We start from the raw sequence: 15,490 nt of genomic DNA, 5'->3' as shown, positions 1-15,490 counted from the left end.
AGATGTGCTTGTTACCTCAGGTGCTGTGTGATTGTCGACAAGGAGTGAAATGGACCAATTTGTGACCGCACTTTCAATTTAAGACGTTAAAAACAGACGGAATTTGCATTCGTAATACCAGAGCATCGGAACTACTTGGAACTCTTGTGTATATGAACGTGTCCGCGCCTTTGTACTCTGGTACCTTCGCCGCTACAAACCAACCAAACATCGTGCCCGTGCACATCAGAGTCGCAAACAATGGAGAATAGCCAAGCTCGCTCGTGTGTGTTGCCGTAGCTCAGTTGGCAGATCGTTCGCTTAGCGTGTGAAAGCCTCGGGTTCAATCCCCGGCTCCTCCATGTTTTGTGGTCAGTGCATGGTAAGTGTTGGTCGCGGCGAACATAAAGGCACGCAAGAAGTTGCAAAACCAGCGTCACAGACTGATATGATGTATACTGTCATCAGGAGAGCCAGATGTAAGTGTGGGGACCGGCTGTTATCGAGGTGTCATCGAGTGCAGATCTGTCTTAGGTATCACGGCATAACGTCATTGAAGTCTAGAGAGTGGATAACACGTTCGTCTTACTCAGAGCGGTGTCCGAACTCTATTTTCGACATTATGCGTGCCACTTTCATTGTGGCCAACTACGATTCGATACAGAATGCACGAAACCTAAAAGACACCCTCACTGATACATAGAAAGTGTCGTTTGTCTGCGGAATAATGGGAGTGCAAGGGTCTGTGATGTTGATATGGCTGTATGTAGCACTATTAATCAACGGGGGGAAGGGCGTAGTTCAGATGGTAGAGCGCTCGCTTAGCGTGCGAGAGGTACTGGGATCGATACCCAGCGCCTCCAGAATTTTTAACACACCTACGAGCGCACCTTGCCATGCAAGTGGAATAATTCCCAACCAGCAGAGGTGTCTAGGCAGATACAAGCGAACGATTAGCATCCACAATTGTCAAGCGTGCTTTTATTCGTGCGCAGGAAGCACCCTCCTCCCACACATACACTTAATTTAGAAACAGTACAAATGTTCCCATAAGATTCTCAAGCCTACGTCGGAAAGATCTGCCTTGCGCCGAGTTCACGTAAATCCCACTGCACGTTCCCATTCTTTGCGTGCAGTCGGCTGCTACTGGTGTTGCTGGTTGTGACTGCTGATAACAGATGCCGTAGCAATCAATTCATTGAGTGAGTTGTATGTTTTGCGATAGTCTGCCTCTGACAAGCAAGCACAGGTGATATAGGTGCGAACACAGGAAGCTTGCAGCCCCTCGTTGCCTGCAGACACAGAACAGCCACACTAGGAGAGCGGCCTAAGCCGTAGGCGAAATGTGCTCATTCGCTTTGGCGCGACGTCGAACTATAAATGGCTGTCACTAGCGTGAGCGTTGCGTGAGCGTCGTGTAAAGTCGGCTGCAGGGGTGATTGCCAAGTTTGGGCAGCGTTTCGTAGTATATCAGTGCAATGAAGACGTGTCCCAGTGTTTCGCAGTTGGACGACAAGAGTTTTACACAGTAGCAAAGAGCGAGGCACTGAGTTGGCATGAACAATGGAGAGCACAATGGGGCTCGAGATGTGCTTGTTACCTCAGGTGCTGTGTGATTGTCGACAAGGAGTGAAATGGACCAATTTGTGAGCGCCCTTTCAATTTAAGACGTTAAAAACAGACGGAATTTGCATTCGTAATACCAGAGCATCGGAACTACTTGGAACTCTTGTGTATATGAACGTGTCCGCGACTTTGTACTCTGGTACCTTTGCCGCTACAAACCAACCAACCATCGTGCCCGTGCACATCAGAGTCGCAAAAAATGGAGAATAGCCAAGCTCGGTGGTGTGTGCTGCCGTAGCTCAGTTGGCAGATCGTTCGCTTAGCGTGTGAAAGCCTCGGGTTCAATCCCCGGCTCCTCCATGTTTTGTGGTCAGTGCGTGGTAAGTGTTGGTCGCGGCGAACATAAAGGCACGCAAGAAGTTGCAAAACCAGCGTCACAGACTGATATGATGTATACTGTCATCAGGAGAGCCAGATGTAAGTGTGGGGACCGGCTGTTATCGAGGTGTCATCGAGTGCAGATCTGTCTTAGGTATCACGGCATAACGTCATTGAAGTCTAGAGAGTGGACAACACGTTCGTCTTACTCAGAGCGGTGTCCGAACTCTATTTTCGACGTTATGCGTGCCACTTTCATTGTGGCCAACTACGATTCGATACAGAATGCACGAAACCTGAAAGACACCCTCACTGATACATAGAAAGTGTCGTTTGTCTGCGGAATAATGGGAGTGCAATGGTCTGTGATGTTGATATGGCTGTATGTAGCACTATTAATCAACGGGGGGAAGGGCGTAGCTCAGATGGTAGAGCGCTCGCTTAGCGTGCGAGAGGTACTGGGATCGATACCCAGCGCCTCCAGAATTTTTAACACACCTACAAGCGCACCTTGCCATGCAAGTGGAATAATTCCCAACCAGCAGAGGTGTGTAGGCAGATACAAGCGAACGATTACCATCCACAATTGTCAAGCGTGCTTTTATTCGTGCGCAGGAAGCACCCTCCTCCCACACATACACTTAATTTAGAAACAGTACAAATGTTCCCATAAGATTCTCAAGCCTACGTCGGAAAGATCTGCCTTGCGCCGAGTTCACGTAAATCCCACTGCACGTTCCCATTCTTTGCGTGCAGTCGGCTGCTACTGGTGTTGCTGGTTGTGACTGCTGATAACAGATGCCGTAGCAATCAATTCATGGAGTGAGTTGTATGTTTTGCGATAGTCTGCCTCTGACAAGCAAGCACAGGTGATATAGGTGCGAACACAGGAAGCTTGCAGCCCCTCGTTGCCTGCAGACACAGAACAGCCACACTAGGAGAGCGGCCTAAGCCGTAGGCGAAATGTGCTCATTCGCTTTGGCGCGACGTCGAACTATAAATAAGGCTGTCACTAGCGTGAGCGTCGTGTAAAGTCGGAAAAGTTGGCTGCATGGGTGATTGCCAAGTTTGGGCAGCGTTTCGTAGTATATCAGTGCAATGAAGACGTGTCCCAGTGTTTCGCAGTTGGACGACAAGTGTTTTACACAGTAGCAAAGAGCGAGGCACTGAGTTGGCATGAACAATGGAGAGCACAATGGGGCTCGAGATGTGCTTCTTACCTCAGGTGCTGTGTGATTATCGACAAGGAGTGAAATGGACCAATTTGTGACCGCCCTTTCAATTTAAGACGTTAAAAACAGACGGAACTTGCATTCGTAATACCAGAGCATCGGAACTACTTGGAACTCTTGTGTATATGAACGTGTCCGCGACTTTGTACTCTGGTACCTTTGCCGCTACAAACCAACCAACCATCGTGCCCGTGCACATCAGAGTCGCAAAAAATGGAGAATAGCCAAGCTCGGTGGTGTGTGCTGCCGTAGCTCAGTTGGCAGATCGTTCGCTTAGCGTGTGAAAGCCTCGGGTTCAATCCCCGGCTCCTTCATGTTTTGTGGTCAGTGCATGGTAAGTGTTGGTCGCGGCGAACATAAAGGCACGCAAGAAGTTGCAAAACCAGCGTCACAGACTGATATGATGTATACTGTCATCAGGAGAGCCAGATGTAAGTGTGGGGACCGGCTGTTATCGAGGTGTCATCGAGTGCAGATCTGTCTTAGGTATCACGGCATAACGTCATTGAAGTCTAGAGAGTGGACAACACGTTCGTCTTACTCAGAGCGGTGTCCGAACTCTATTTTCGACGTTATGCGTGCCACTTTCATTGTGGCCAACTACGATTCGATACAGAATGCACGAAACCTGAAAGACACCCTCACTGATACATAGAAAGTGTCGTTTGTCTGCGGAATAATGGGAGTGCAAGGGTCTGTGATGTTGATATGGCTGTATGTAGCACTATTAATCAACGGGGGGAAGGGCGTAGCTCAGATGGTAGAGCGCTCGCTTAGCGTGCGAGAGGTACTGGGATCGATACCCAGCGCCTCCAGAATTTTTAACACACCTACAAGCGCACCTTGCCATGCAAGTGGAATAATTCCCAACCAGCAGAGGTGTGTAGGCAGATACAAGCGAACGATTACCATCCACAATTGTCAAGCGTGCTTTTATTCGTGCGCAGGAAGCACCCTCCTCCCACACATACACTTAATTTAGAAACAGTACAAATGTTCCCATAAGATTCTCAAGCCTACGTCGGAAAGATCTGCCTTGCGCCGAGTTCACGTAAATCCCACTGCACGTTCCCATTCTTTGCGTGCAGTCGGCTGCTACTGGTGTTGCTGGTTGTGACTGCTGATAACAGATGCCGTAGCAATCAATTCATGGAGTGAGTTGTATGTTTTGCGATAGTCTGCCTCTGACAAGCAAGCACAGGTGATATAGGTGCGAACACAGGAAGCTTGCAGCCCCTCGTTGCCTGCAGACACAGAACAGCCACACTAGGAGAGCGGCCTAAGCCGTAGGCGAAATGTGCTCATTCGCTTTGGCGCGACGTCGAACTATAAATGGCTGTCACTAGCGTGAGCGTTGCGTGAGCGTCGTGTAAAGTCGGAAAAGTCGGCTGCATGGGTGATTGCCAAGTTTGGGCAGCGTTTCGTAGTATATCAGTGCAATGAAGACGTGTCCCAGTGTTTCGCAGTTGGACGACAAGAGTTTTACACAGTAGCAAAGAGCGGAGCACTGAGTTGGCATGAACAATGGAGAGCACAATGGGGCTCGAGATGTGCTTGTTACCTCAGGTGCTGTGTGATTGTCGACAAGGAGTGAAATGGACCAATTTGTGACCGCACTTTCAATTTAAGACGTTAAAAACAGACGGAATTTGCATTCGTAATACCAGAGCATCGGAACTACTTGGAACTCTTGTGTATATGAACGTGTCCGCGCCTTTGTACTCTGGTACCTTCGCCGCTACAAACCAACCAAACATCGTGCCCGTGCACATCAGAGTCGCAAACAATGGAGAATAGCTAAGCTCGGTCGTGTGTGTTGCCGTAGCTCAGTTGGCAGATCGTTCGCTTAGCGTGTGAAAGCCTCGGGTTCAATCCCCGGCTCCTCCATGTTTTGTGGTCAGTGCATGGTAAGTGTTGGTCGCGGCGAACATAAAGGCACGCAAGAAGTTGCAAAACCAGCGTCACAGACTGATATGATGTATACTGTCATCAGGAGAGCCAGATGTAAGTGTAGGGACCGGCTGTTATCGAGGTGTCATCGAGTGCAGATCTGTCTTAGGTATCACGGCATAACGTCATTGAAGTCTAGAGAGTGGACAACACGTTCGTCTTACTCAGAGCGGTGTCCGAACTCTATTTTCGACGTTATGCGTACCACTTTCATTGTGGCCAACTACGATTCGATACAGAATGCACGAAACCTAAAAGACACCCTCACTGATACATAGAAAGTGTCGTTTGTCTGCGGAATAATGGGAGTGCAAGGGTCTGTGACGTTGATATGGCTGTATGTAGCACTATTAGTCAACGGGGGATGAGCGTAGTTCAGATGGTAGAGCGCTCGCTTAGCGTGCGAGAGGTACTGGGATCGATACCCAGCGCCTTCAGAATTTTTAACACACCTACATGAGCGCCTTGCCATGCAAGTGGAATAATTCCCAACCGGCAGAGGTGTGTAGGCAGATACAAGCGAACGATTAGCATCCACAATTGCGCCGATTTCACGTAAATCCCTCTGCACGTTCCCATTCTTTGCGTGCAGTCGGCTGCTACTGGTGTTGCTGGTTGTGACTGCTGATAACAGATGCCGTAGCAATCAATTCATGGTGTGAGTTGTATGTTTTGCGATAGTCTGCCTCTGACAAGCAAGCACAGGTGATATAGGTGCGAACACAGGAAGCTTGCAGCCCCTCGTTGCCTGCAGACACAGAGCAGCCACACTAGGAGAGCGGCCTAAGCCGTAGGCGAAATGTGCTCATTCGCTTTGGCGCGACGTCGAACTATAAATGGCTGTCACTAGCGTGAGCGTTGCGTGAGCGTCGTGTAAAGTCGGAAAAGTCGGCTGCATGGATGATTGCCAAGTTTGGGCAGCGTTTCGTAGTATATCAGTGCAATGAAGACGTGTCCCAGTGTTTCGCAGTTGGACGACAAGAGTTTTACACAGTAGCAAAGAGCGAGGCACTGAGTTGGCATGAACAATGGAGAGCACAATGGGGCTCGAGATGTGCTTGTTACCTCAGGTGCTGTGTGATTGTCGACAAGGAGTGAAATGGACCAATTTGTGACCGCCCTTTCAATTTAAGACGTTAAAAACAGACGGAATTTGCATTCGTAATACCAGAGCATCGGAACTACTTGGAACTCTTGTGTATATGAACGTGTCCGCGCCTTTGTACTCTGGTACCTTCGCCGCTACAAACCAACCAACCATCGTGCCCGTGCACATCAGAGTCGCAAAAAATGGAGAATAGCCAAGCTCGGTCGTGTGTGCTGCCGTAGCTCAGTTGGCAGATCGTTCGCTTAGCGTGTGAAAGCCTCGGGTTCAATCCCAGGCTCCTCCATGTTTTGTGGTCAGTGCATGGTAAGTGTTGATCGCGGCGAACATAAAGGCACGCAAGAAGTTGCAAAACCAGCGTCACAGACTGATATGATGTATACTGTCATCAGGAGAGCCAGATGTAAGTGTGGGGACCGGCTGTTATCGAGGTGTCATCGAGTGCAGATCTGTCTTAGGTATCACGGCATAACGTCATTGAAGTCTAGAGAGTGGACAACACGTTCGTCTTACTCAGAGCGGTGTCCGAACTCTATTTTCGACGTTATGCGTGCCACTTTCATTGTGGCCAACTACGATTCGATACAGAATGCACGAAACTTGAAAGACACCCTCACTGATACATAGAAAGTGTCGTTTGTCTGCGGAATAATGGGAGTGCAAGGGTCTGTGATGTTGATATGGCTGTATGTAGCACTATTAATCAACGGGGTGAAGGGCGTAGTTCAGATGGTAGAGCGCTCGCTTAGCGTGCGAGAGGTACTGGGATCGATACCCAGCGCCTCCAGAATTTTTAACACACCTACAAGCGCACCTTGCCATGCAAGTGGAATAATTCCCAACCAGCAGAGGTGTCTAGGCAGATACAAGCGAACGATTAGCATCCACAATTGTCAAGCGTGCTTTTATTCGTGCGCAGGAAGCACCCTCCTCCCACACATACACTTAATTTAGAAACAGTACAAATGTTCCCATAAGATTCTCAAGCCTACGTCGGAAAGATCTGCCTTGCGCCGAGTTCACGTAAATCCCACTGCACGTTCCCATTCTTTGCGTGCAGTCGGCTGCTACTGGTGTTGCTGGTTGTGACTGCTGATAACAGATGCCGTAGCAATCAATTCATTGAGTGAGTTGTATGTTTTGCGATAGTCTGCCTCTGACAAGCAAGCACAGGTGATATAGGTGCGAACACAGGAAGCTTGCAGCCCCTCGTTGCCTGCAGACACACAACAGCCACACTAGGAGAGCGGCCTAAGCCGTAGGCGAAATGTGCTCATTCGCTTTGGCGCGACGTCGAACTATAAATGGCTGTCACTAGCGTGAGCGTTGCGTGAGCGTCGTGTAAAGTCGGAAAAGTCGGCTGCATGGGTGATTGCCAAGTTTGGGCAGCGTTTCGTAGTATATCAGTGCAATGAAGACGTGTCCCAGTGTTTCGCAGTTGGACGACAAGAGTTTTACACAGTAGCAAAGAGCGAGGCACTGAGTTGGCATGAACAATGGAGAGCACAATGGGGCTCGAGATGTGCTTGTTACCTCAGGTGCTGTGTGATTGTCGACAAGGAGTGAAATGGACCAATTTGTGACCGCCCTTTCAATTTAAGACGTTAAAAACAGACGGAACTTGCATTCGTAATACCAGAGCATCGGAACTACTTGGAACTCTTGTGTATATGAACGTGTCCGCGCCTTTGTACTCTGGTACCTTTGCCGCTACAAACCAACCAACCATCGTGCCCGTGCACATCAGAGTCGCAAAAAATGGAGTATAGCCAAGCTCGGTGGTGTGTGCTGCCGTAGCTCAGTTGGCAGATCGTTCGCTTAGCGTGTGAAAGCCTCGGGTTCAATCCCCGGCTCCTCCATGTTTTGTGGTCAGTGCATGGTAAGTGTTGGTCGCGGCGAACATAAAGGCACGCAAGAAGTTGCAAAACCAGCGTCACAGACTGATATGATGTATACTGTCATCAGGAGAGCCAGATGTAAGTGTGGGGTCCAGCTGTTATCGAGGTGTCATCGAGTGCAGATCTGTCTTAGGTATCACGGCATAACGACATTGAAGTCTAGAGAGTGGACAACACGTTCGTCTCACTCAGAGCGGTGTCCGAACTCTATTTTCGACTTTATGCGTGCCACTTTCATTGTGGCCAACTACGATTCGATACAGAATGCACGAAACCTGAAAGACACCCTCACTGATACATAGAAAGTGTCGTTTGTCTGCGGAATAATGGGAGTGCAAGGGTCTGTAAGGTTGATATGGCTGTATGTAGCACTATTAGTCATCGGCGGGGTGGGCGTAGCTCAGATGGTAGAGCGCTCGCTTAGCGTGCGAGAGGTACTGGGATCGATACCCAGCGCCTCCAGAATTTTTAACACACCTACAAGCGCACCTTGCCATGCAAGTGGAATAATTCCCAACCAGCAGAGGTGTCTAGGCAGATACAAGCGAACGATTAGCATCCACAATTGTCAAGCGTGCTTTTATTCGTGCGCAGGAAGCACCCTCCTCCCACACCTACACTTAATTTAGAATCAGTACAAATGTTCCCATAAGATTCTCAAGCCTACGTCGGAAAGATCTGCCTTGCGCCGAGTTCATGTAAATCCCACTGCACGTTCCCATTCTTTGCGTGCAGTCGGCTGCTACTGGTGTTGCTGGTTGTGACTGCTGATAACAGATGCCGCAGCAATCAATTCATGGAGTGAGTTGTATGTTTTGCGATAGTCTGCCTCTGACAAGCAAGCACAGGTGATATAGGTGCGAACACAGGAAGCTTGCAGCCCCTCGTTGCCTGCAGACACAGAGCAGCCACACTAGGAGAGCGGCCTAAGCCGTAGGCGGAATGTGCTCATTCGCTTTGGCGCGACGTCGAACTATAAATAAGGCTGTCACTAGCGTGAGCGTCGTGTAAAGTCGGAAAAGTCGGCTGCATGGGTGATTGCCAAGTTTGGGCAGCGTTTCGTAGTATATCAGTGCAATGAAGACGTGTCCCAGTGTTTCGCAGTTGGACGACAAGAGTTTTACACAGTAGCAAAGAGCGAGGCACTGAGTTGGCATGAACAATGAAGAGCACAATGGGGCTCGAGATGTGCTTGTTACCTCAGGTGCTGTGTGATGGTCGACAAGGAGTGAAATGGACCAATTTGTGAGCGCCCTTTCAATTTAAGACGTTAAAAACAGACGGAATTTGCATTCGTAATACCAGAGCATCGGAACTACTTGGAACTCTTGTGTATATGAACGTGTCCGCGCCTTTGTACTCTGGTACCTTCGCCGCTACAAACCAACCAACCATCGTGCCCGTGCACATCACAGTCGCAAAGAATGGAGAATAGCCGGGCTTGGTTGTGTGTGCACCCGTAGGTCAGTTGGCAGATCGTTCGCTTAGCGTGTGAAAGGTCTCGGGTTCAATCCCCGGCTCCTCCATGTTTTGTGGTCAGTGCATGGTAAGTGTTGGTCGCGGCGAACATAAAGGCACGCAAGAAGTGGCAAAACCTGCGTCACAGACTGATATGATGTATACTGTCATCAGGAGAGCCAGATTTAAGTGTGGGGACCGGCTGTTATCGAGGTGTCATCGAGTGCAGATCTGTCTTAGGTATCACGGCATAACGTCATTGAAGTCTAGAGAGTGGACAACACGTTCGTCTTACTCAGAGCGGTTTCCGAACTCTATTTTCGACGTTATGCGTGCCACTTTCATTGTGGCCAACTACGATTCGATACAGAATGCACGAAACCTGAAAGACACCCTCACTGATACATAGAAAGTGTCGTTTGTCTGCGGAATAATGGGAGTGCAAGGGTCTGTGACGTTGATATGGCTGTATGCAGCACTATTAGTCAACGGGGGGGTGGGCGTAGCTCAGATGGTAGAGCGCTCGCTTAGCGTGCGAGAGGTACTGGGATCGATACCCAGCGCCTCCAGAATTTTTAACACACCTACAAGCGCACCTTGCCATGCAAGTGGAATAATTCCCAACCAGCAGAGGTGTCTAGGCAGATACAAGCGAACGATTAGCATCCACAATTGTCAAGCGTGCTTTTATTCGTGCGCAGGAAGCACCCTCCTCCCACACATACACTTAATTTAGAAACAGTACAAATGTTCCCATAAGATTCTCAAGCCTACGTCGGAAAGATCTGCCTTGCGCCGAGTTCACGTAAATCCCACTGCACGTTCCCATTCTTTGCGTGCAGTCGGCTGCTACTGGTGTTGCTGGTTGTGACTGCTGGTAACAGATGCCGTAGCAATCAATTCATGGAGTGAGTTGTATGTTTTGCGATAGTCTGTCTCTGACAAGCAAGCACAGGTGATATAGGTGCGAACACAGGAAGCTTGCACCCCCTCGTTGCCTGCAGACACAGAGCAGCCACACTAGGAGAGCGGCCTAAGCCGTAGGCGAAATGTGCTCATTCGCTTTGGCGCGACGTCGAACTATAAATAAGGCTGTCACTAGCTTGAGCGTCGTGTATAGTCGGAAAAGTCGGCTGCAGGGGTGATTGCCAAGTTTGGGCAGCGTTTCGTAGTATATCAGTGCAATGAAGACGTGTCCCAGTGTTTCGCAGTTGGACGACAAGAGTTTTACACAGTAGCAAAGAGCGAGGCACTGAGTTGGCATGAACAATGGAGAGCACAATGGGGCTCGAGATGTGCTTGTTACCTCAGGTGCTGTGTGATTGTCGACAAGGAGTGAAATGGACCAATTTGTGACCGCCCTTTCAATTTAAGACGTTAAAAACAGACGGAATTTGCATTCGTAATACCAGAGCATCGGAACTACTTGGAACTCTTGTGTATATGAACGTGTCCGCGCCTTTGTACTCTGGTACCTTCGCCGCTACAAACCAACCAACCATCGTGCCCGTGCACATCAGAGTCGCAAAGAATGGAGAATAGCTAGGCTTGGTCGTGTGTGCAGCCGTAGCTCAGTTGGCAGATCGTTCGCTTAGCGTGTGAAAGGTCTCGTGTTCAATCCCCGGCTTCACCATGTTTTGTGTTCAGTGCATGGTAAGTGTTGGTCGCGGCGAACATAAAGGCACGCAAGGAGTTGCAAAACCAGCGTCACAGACTGATATGATGTATACTGTCATCAGGAGAGCCAGATGTAAGTGTGGGGACCGGCTGTTATCGAGGTGTCATCGAGTGCAGATCTGTCTTAGGTATCACGGCATAACGTCATTGAAGTCTAGAGAGTGGACAACACGTTCGTCTTACTCAGAGCGGTTTCCGAACTCTATTTTCGACGTTATGCGTGCCACTTTCATTGTGGCCAACTACGATTCGATACAGAATGCACGAAACCTGAAAGACACCCTCACTGATACATAGAAAGTGTCGTTTGTCTGCGGAATAATGGGAGTGCAAGGGTCTGTAAGGTTGATATGGCTGTATGTAGCACTATTAGTCATCGGGGGGGTGGGCGTAGCTCAGATGGTAGAGCGCTCGCTTAGCGTGCGAGAGGTACTGGGATCGATACCCAGCGCCTCCAGAACTTTTAACACACCTACAAGCGCACCTTGCCATCCAAGTGGAATTATTCCCAACCAGCAGAGGTGTCTAGGCAGATACAAGCGAACGATTAGCATCCACAATTGTCAAGCGTGATTTTATTCGTGCGCAGGAAGCACCCTCCTCCCACACCTACACTTAATTTAGAATCAGTACAAATGTTCCCATAAGATTCTCAAGCCTACGTCGGAAAGATCTGCCTTGCGCCGAGTTCACGTAAATCCCACTGCACGTTCCCATTCTTTGCGTGCAGTCGGCTGCTACTGGTGTTGCTGGTTGTGACTGCTGATAACAGATGCCGTAGCAATCAATTCATGGAGTGAGTTGTATGTTTTGCGATAGTCTGTCTCTGACAAGCAAGCACAGGTGATATAGGTGCGAACACAGGAAGCTTGCACCCCCTCGTTGCCTGCAGACACAGAGCAGCCACACTAGGAGAGCGGCCTAAGCCGTAGGCGAAATGTGCTCATTCGCTTTGGCGCGACGTCGAACTATAAATAAGGCTGTCACTAGCGTGAGCGTCGTGTAAAGTCGGAAAAGTCGGCTGCATGGGTGATTGCCAAGTTTGGGCAGCGTTTCGTAGTATATCAGTGCAATGAAGACGTGTCCCAGTGTTTCGCAGTTGGACGACAAGAGTTTTACACAGTAGCAAAGAGCGAGGCACTGAGTTGGCATGAACAATGGAGAGCACAATGGGGCTCGAGATGTGCTTGTTACCTCAGGTGCTGTGTGATTGTCGACAAGGAGTGAAATGGACCAATTTGTGACCGCCCTTTCAATTTAAGACGTTAAAAACAGACGGAATTTGCATTCGTCATACCAGAGCATCGGAACTACTTGGAACTCTTGTGTATATGAACGTGTCCGCGCCTTTGTACTCTGGTACCTTCGCCGCTACAAACCAACCAACCATCGTGCCCGTGCACATCAGAGTCGCAAAGAATGGAGAATAGCTAGGCTTGGTCGTGTGTGCAGCCGTAGCTCAGTTGGCAGATCGTTCGCTTAGCGTGTGAAAGGTCTCGTGTTCAATCCCCGGCTTCACCATGTTTTGTGTTCAGTGCATGGTAAGTGTTGGTCGCGGCGAACATAAAGGCACGCAAGGAGTTGCAAAACCAGCGTCACAGACTGATATGATGTATACTGTCATCAGGAGAGTCAGATGTAAGTGTGGGGACCGGCTGTTATCGAGGTGTCATCGAGTGCAGATCTGTCTTAGGTATCACGGCATAACGTCATTGAAGTCTAGAGAGTGGACAACACGTTCGTCTTACTCAGAGCGGTTTCCGAACTCTATTTTCGACGTTATGCGTGCCACTTTCATTGTGGCCAACTACGATTCGATACAGAATGCACGAAACCTGAAAGACACCCTCACTGATACATAGAAAGTGTCATTTGTCTGCGGAAAAATGGGAGTGCAAGGGTCTGTGACGTGGATATGGCTGTATGTAGCACTATTAGTCAACGGGGGGGTGGGCGTAGCTCAGATGGTAGAGCGCTCGCTTAGCGTGCGATAGGTACTGGGATCGATACCCAGCGCCTCCAGAATTTTTAACACACATACAAGCGCACCTTGCCATGCAAGTGGAATAATTCCCAACCAGCAGAGGTGTCTAGGCAGATACAAAGGAACGATTAGCATCCACAATTGTCAAGCGTGCTTTTATTCGTGCGCAGGAAGCACCCTCCTCCCACACCTAAACTTAATTTAGAAACAGTACAAATGTTCCCATAAGATTCTCAAGCCTACGTCGGAAAGATCTGCCTTGCGCCCAGTTCACGTAAATCCCACTGCACGTTCCCATTCTTTGCGTGCAGTCGGCTGCTACTGGTGTTGCTGGTTGTGACTGCTGATAACAGATGCCGTAGCAATCAATTCATGGAGTGAGTTGTATGTCTTGCGATAGTCTGTCTCTGACAAGCAAGCACAGGTGATATAGGTGCGAACACAGGAAGCTTGCAGCCCCTCGTTGCCTGCAGACACAGAGCAGCCACACTAGGAGAGCGGCCTAAGCCGTAGGCGAAATGTGCTCATTCGCTTTGGCGCGACGTCGAACTATAAATAAGGCTGTCACTAGCGTGAGCGTTGCGTGAGCGTCGTGAAAAGTCGGCTGCAGGGGTGATTGCCAAGTTTGGGCAGCGTTTCGTAGTATATCAGTGCAATGAAGACGTGTCCCAGTGTTTCGCAGTTGGACGACAAGAGTTTTACACAGTAGCAAAGAGCGAGACACTGAGTTGGCATGAACAATGGAGTGCACAATGGGGCTCGAGATGTGCTTGTTACCTCAGGTGCTGTGTGATTGTCGACAAGGAGTGAAATGGAGCAATTTGTGACCGCCCTTTCAATTTAAGACGTTAAAAACAGACGGAATTTGCATTCGTAATACCAGAGCATCGGACCTACTTGGAACTCTTGTGTATATGAACGTGTCCGCGCCTTTGTACTATGGTACCTTCGCCGCTACAAACCAACCAAGCATCGTGCCCGTGCACGTCAGAGTCGCTAAGAATGGGGAATAGCCAGGCTTGGTCGTGTGTGCAGCCGTAGCTCAGTTGGCAGATCGTTCGCTTAGCGTGTAAAAGGTCTCGGGTTCAATCCCCGGCTCCTCCATGTTTTGTGGTCAGTGCATGGTAAGTGTTGGTCGCGGCGAACATAAAGGCACGCAAGAAGTTGCAAAACCAGCGTCACAGACTGATATGATGTATACTGTCATCAGGAGAGCCAGATGTAAGTGTGGGGACCGGCTGTTATCGAGGTGTAATCGAGTGCAGATCTGTCTTAGGTATCACGGCATAACGTCATTGAAGTCTAGGGAGTGGACAACACGTTCGTCTTACTCAGAGCGGTGTCCGAACTCTATTTTCGACGTTATGCGTGCCACTTTCATTGTGGCCAACTACGATTCGATACAGAATGCACGAAATCTGAAAGACACCCTCACTGATACATAGAAAGTGTCGTTTGTCTGCGGAATAATGGGAGTGCAAGGGTCTGTGACGTTGATATGGCTGTATGTAGCACGATTAGGCAACGGGGGGTGGGCGTAGCTCAGATGGTAGAGCGCTCGCTTAGCGTGCGAGAGGTACTGGGATCGATACCCAGCGCCTACAGAATTTTTAACACACCTACAAGCGCACCTTGCCATCCAAGTGGAATTATTCCCAACCAACAGAGGTGTCTAGGCAGATACAAGCGAACGATTAGCATCCACAATTGTCAAGCGTGCTTTTATTCGTGCGCAGGAAGCACCCTCCTCCCACACCTACACTTAATTTAGAAACAGTACAAATGTTCCCATAAGATTCTCAAGCCTACGTCGGAAAGATCTGCCTTGCGCCGAGTTTACGTAAATCCCACTGCACGTTCCCATTCTTTGCGTGCAGTCGGCTGCTACTGGTGTTGCTGGTTGTGACTGCTGATAACAGATGCCGTAGCAATCAATTCATGGAGTGAGTTGTATGTTTTGCGATAGTCTGTCTCTGACAAGCAAGCACAGGTGATATAGGTGCAAACACAGGAAGCTTGCAGCCCCTCGTTGCCTGCAGACACAGAGCAGCCACACTAGGAGAGCGGCCTAAGCCGTAGGCGAAATGTGCTCATTCGCTTTGGCGCGACGTCGAACTATAAATAAGGCTGTCACTAGCGTGAGCGTCGTGTAAAGTCGGAAAAGTCGGCTGCATGGGTGATTGCCAAGTTTGGGCAGCGTTTCGTAGTATATCAGTGCAATGAAGACGTGTCCCAGTGTTTCGCAGTTGGACGACAAGAGTTT

General features: G+C 49.4%; 6 non-coding genes across 6 annotated transcripts; all 6 read left to right on the top strand.

The window, feature by feature from the left end:
- Positions 1–2,331: 2,331 nt before the first annotated feature.
- Positions 2,332–2,406, top strand: Trnaa-agc (transfer RNA alanine (anticodon AGC)). Its single transcript has one exon. It is a non-coding gene; the product is annotated as a tRNA-Ala (tRNA).
- Positions 2,407–3,895: 1,489 nt separating this feature from the next.
- Positions 3,896–3,970, top strand: Trnaa-agc (transfer RNA alanine (anticodon AGC)). The gene has a single exon. It is a non-coding gene; the product is annotated as a tRNA-Ala (tRNA).
- A 4,526-nt stretch (positions 3,971–8,496) lies between these two features.
- Positions 8,497–8,570, top strand: Trnaa-agc (transfer RNA alanine (anticodon AGC)). Its single transcript has one exon. It is a non-coding gene; the product is annotated as a tRNA-Ala (tRNA).
- Positions 8,571–10,061: 1,491 nt separating this feature from the next.
- On the top strand, positions 10,062–10,135 carry Trnaa-agc (transfer RNA alanine (anticodon AGC)). The gene has a single exon. It is a non-coding gene; the product is annotated as a tRNA-Ala (tRNA).
- A 1,491-nt stretch (positions 10,136–11,626) lies between these two features.
- On the top strand, positions 11,627–11,700 carry Trnaa-agc (transfer RNA alanine (anticodon AGC)). Its single transcript has one exon. It is a non-coding gene; the product is annotated as a tRNA-Ala (tRNA).
- Positions 11,701–14,758: 3,058 nt separating this feature from the next.
- Trnaa-agc (transfer RNA alanine (anticodon AGC)) lies at positions 14,759–14,831 on the top strand. The gene has a single exon. It is a non-coding gene; the product is annotated as a tRNA-Ala (tRNA).
- The last annotated feature ends 659 nt before the right edge of the window (positions 14,832–15,490 follow it).

The sequence above is a fragment of the Schistocerca gregaria genome, unplaced genomic scaffold (genome assembly GCF_023897955.1).
Source record: "Schistocerca gregaria isolate iqSchGreg1 unplaced genomic scaffold, iqSchGreg1.2 ptg000180l, whole genome shotgun sequence".
NCBI classification, from domain to species: Eukaryota; Metazoa; Arthropoda; class Insecta; order Orthoptera; family Acrididae; genus Schistocerca; species Schistocerca gregaria.
Note: the sequence above shows the minus strand (reverse complement) of the source record. Positions and strands in the feature narration are given on the sequence as shown.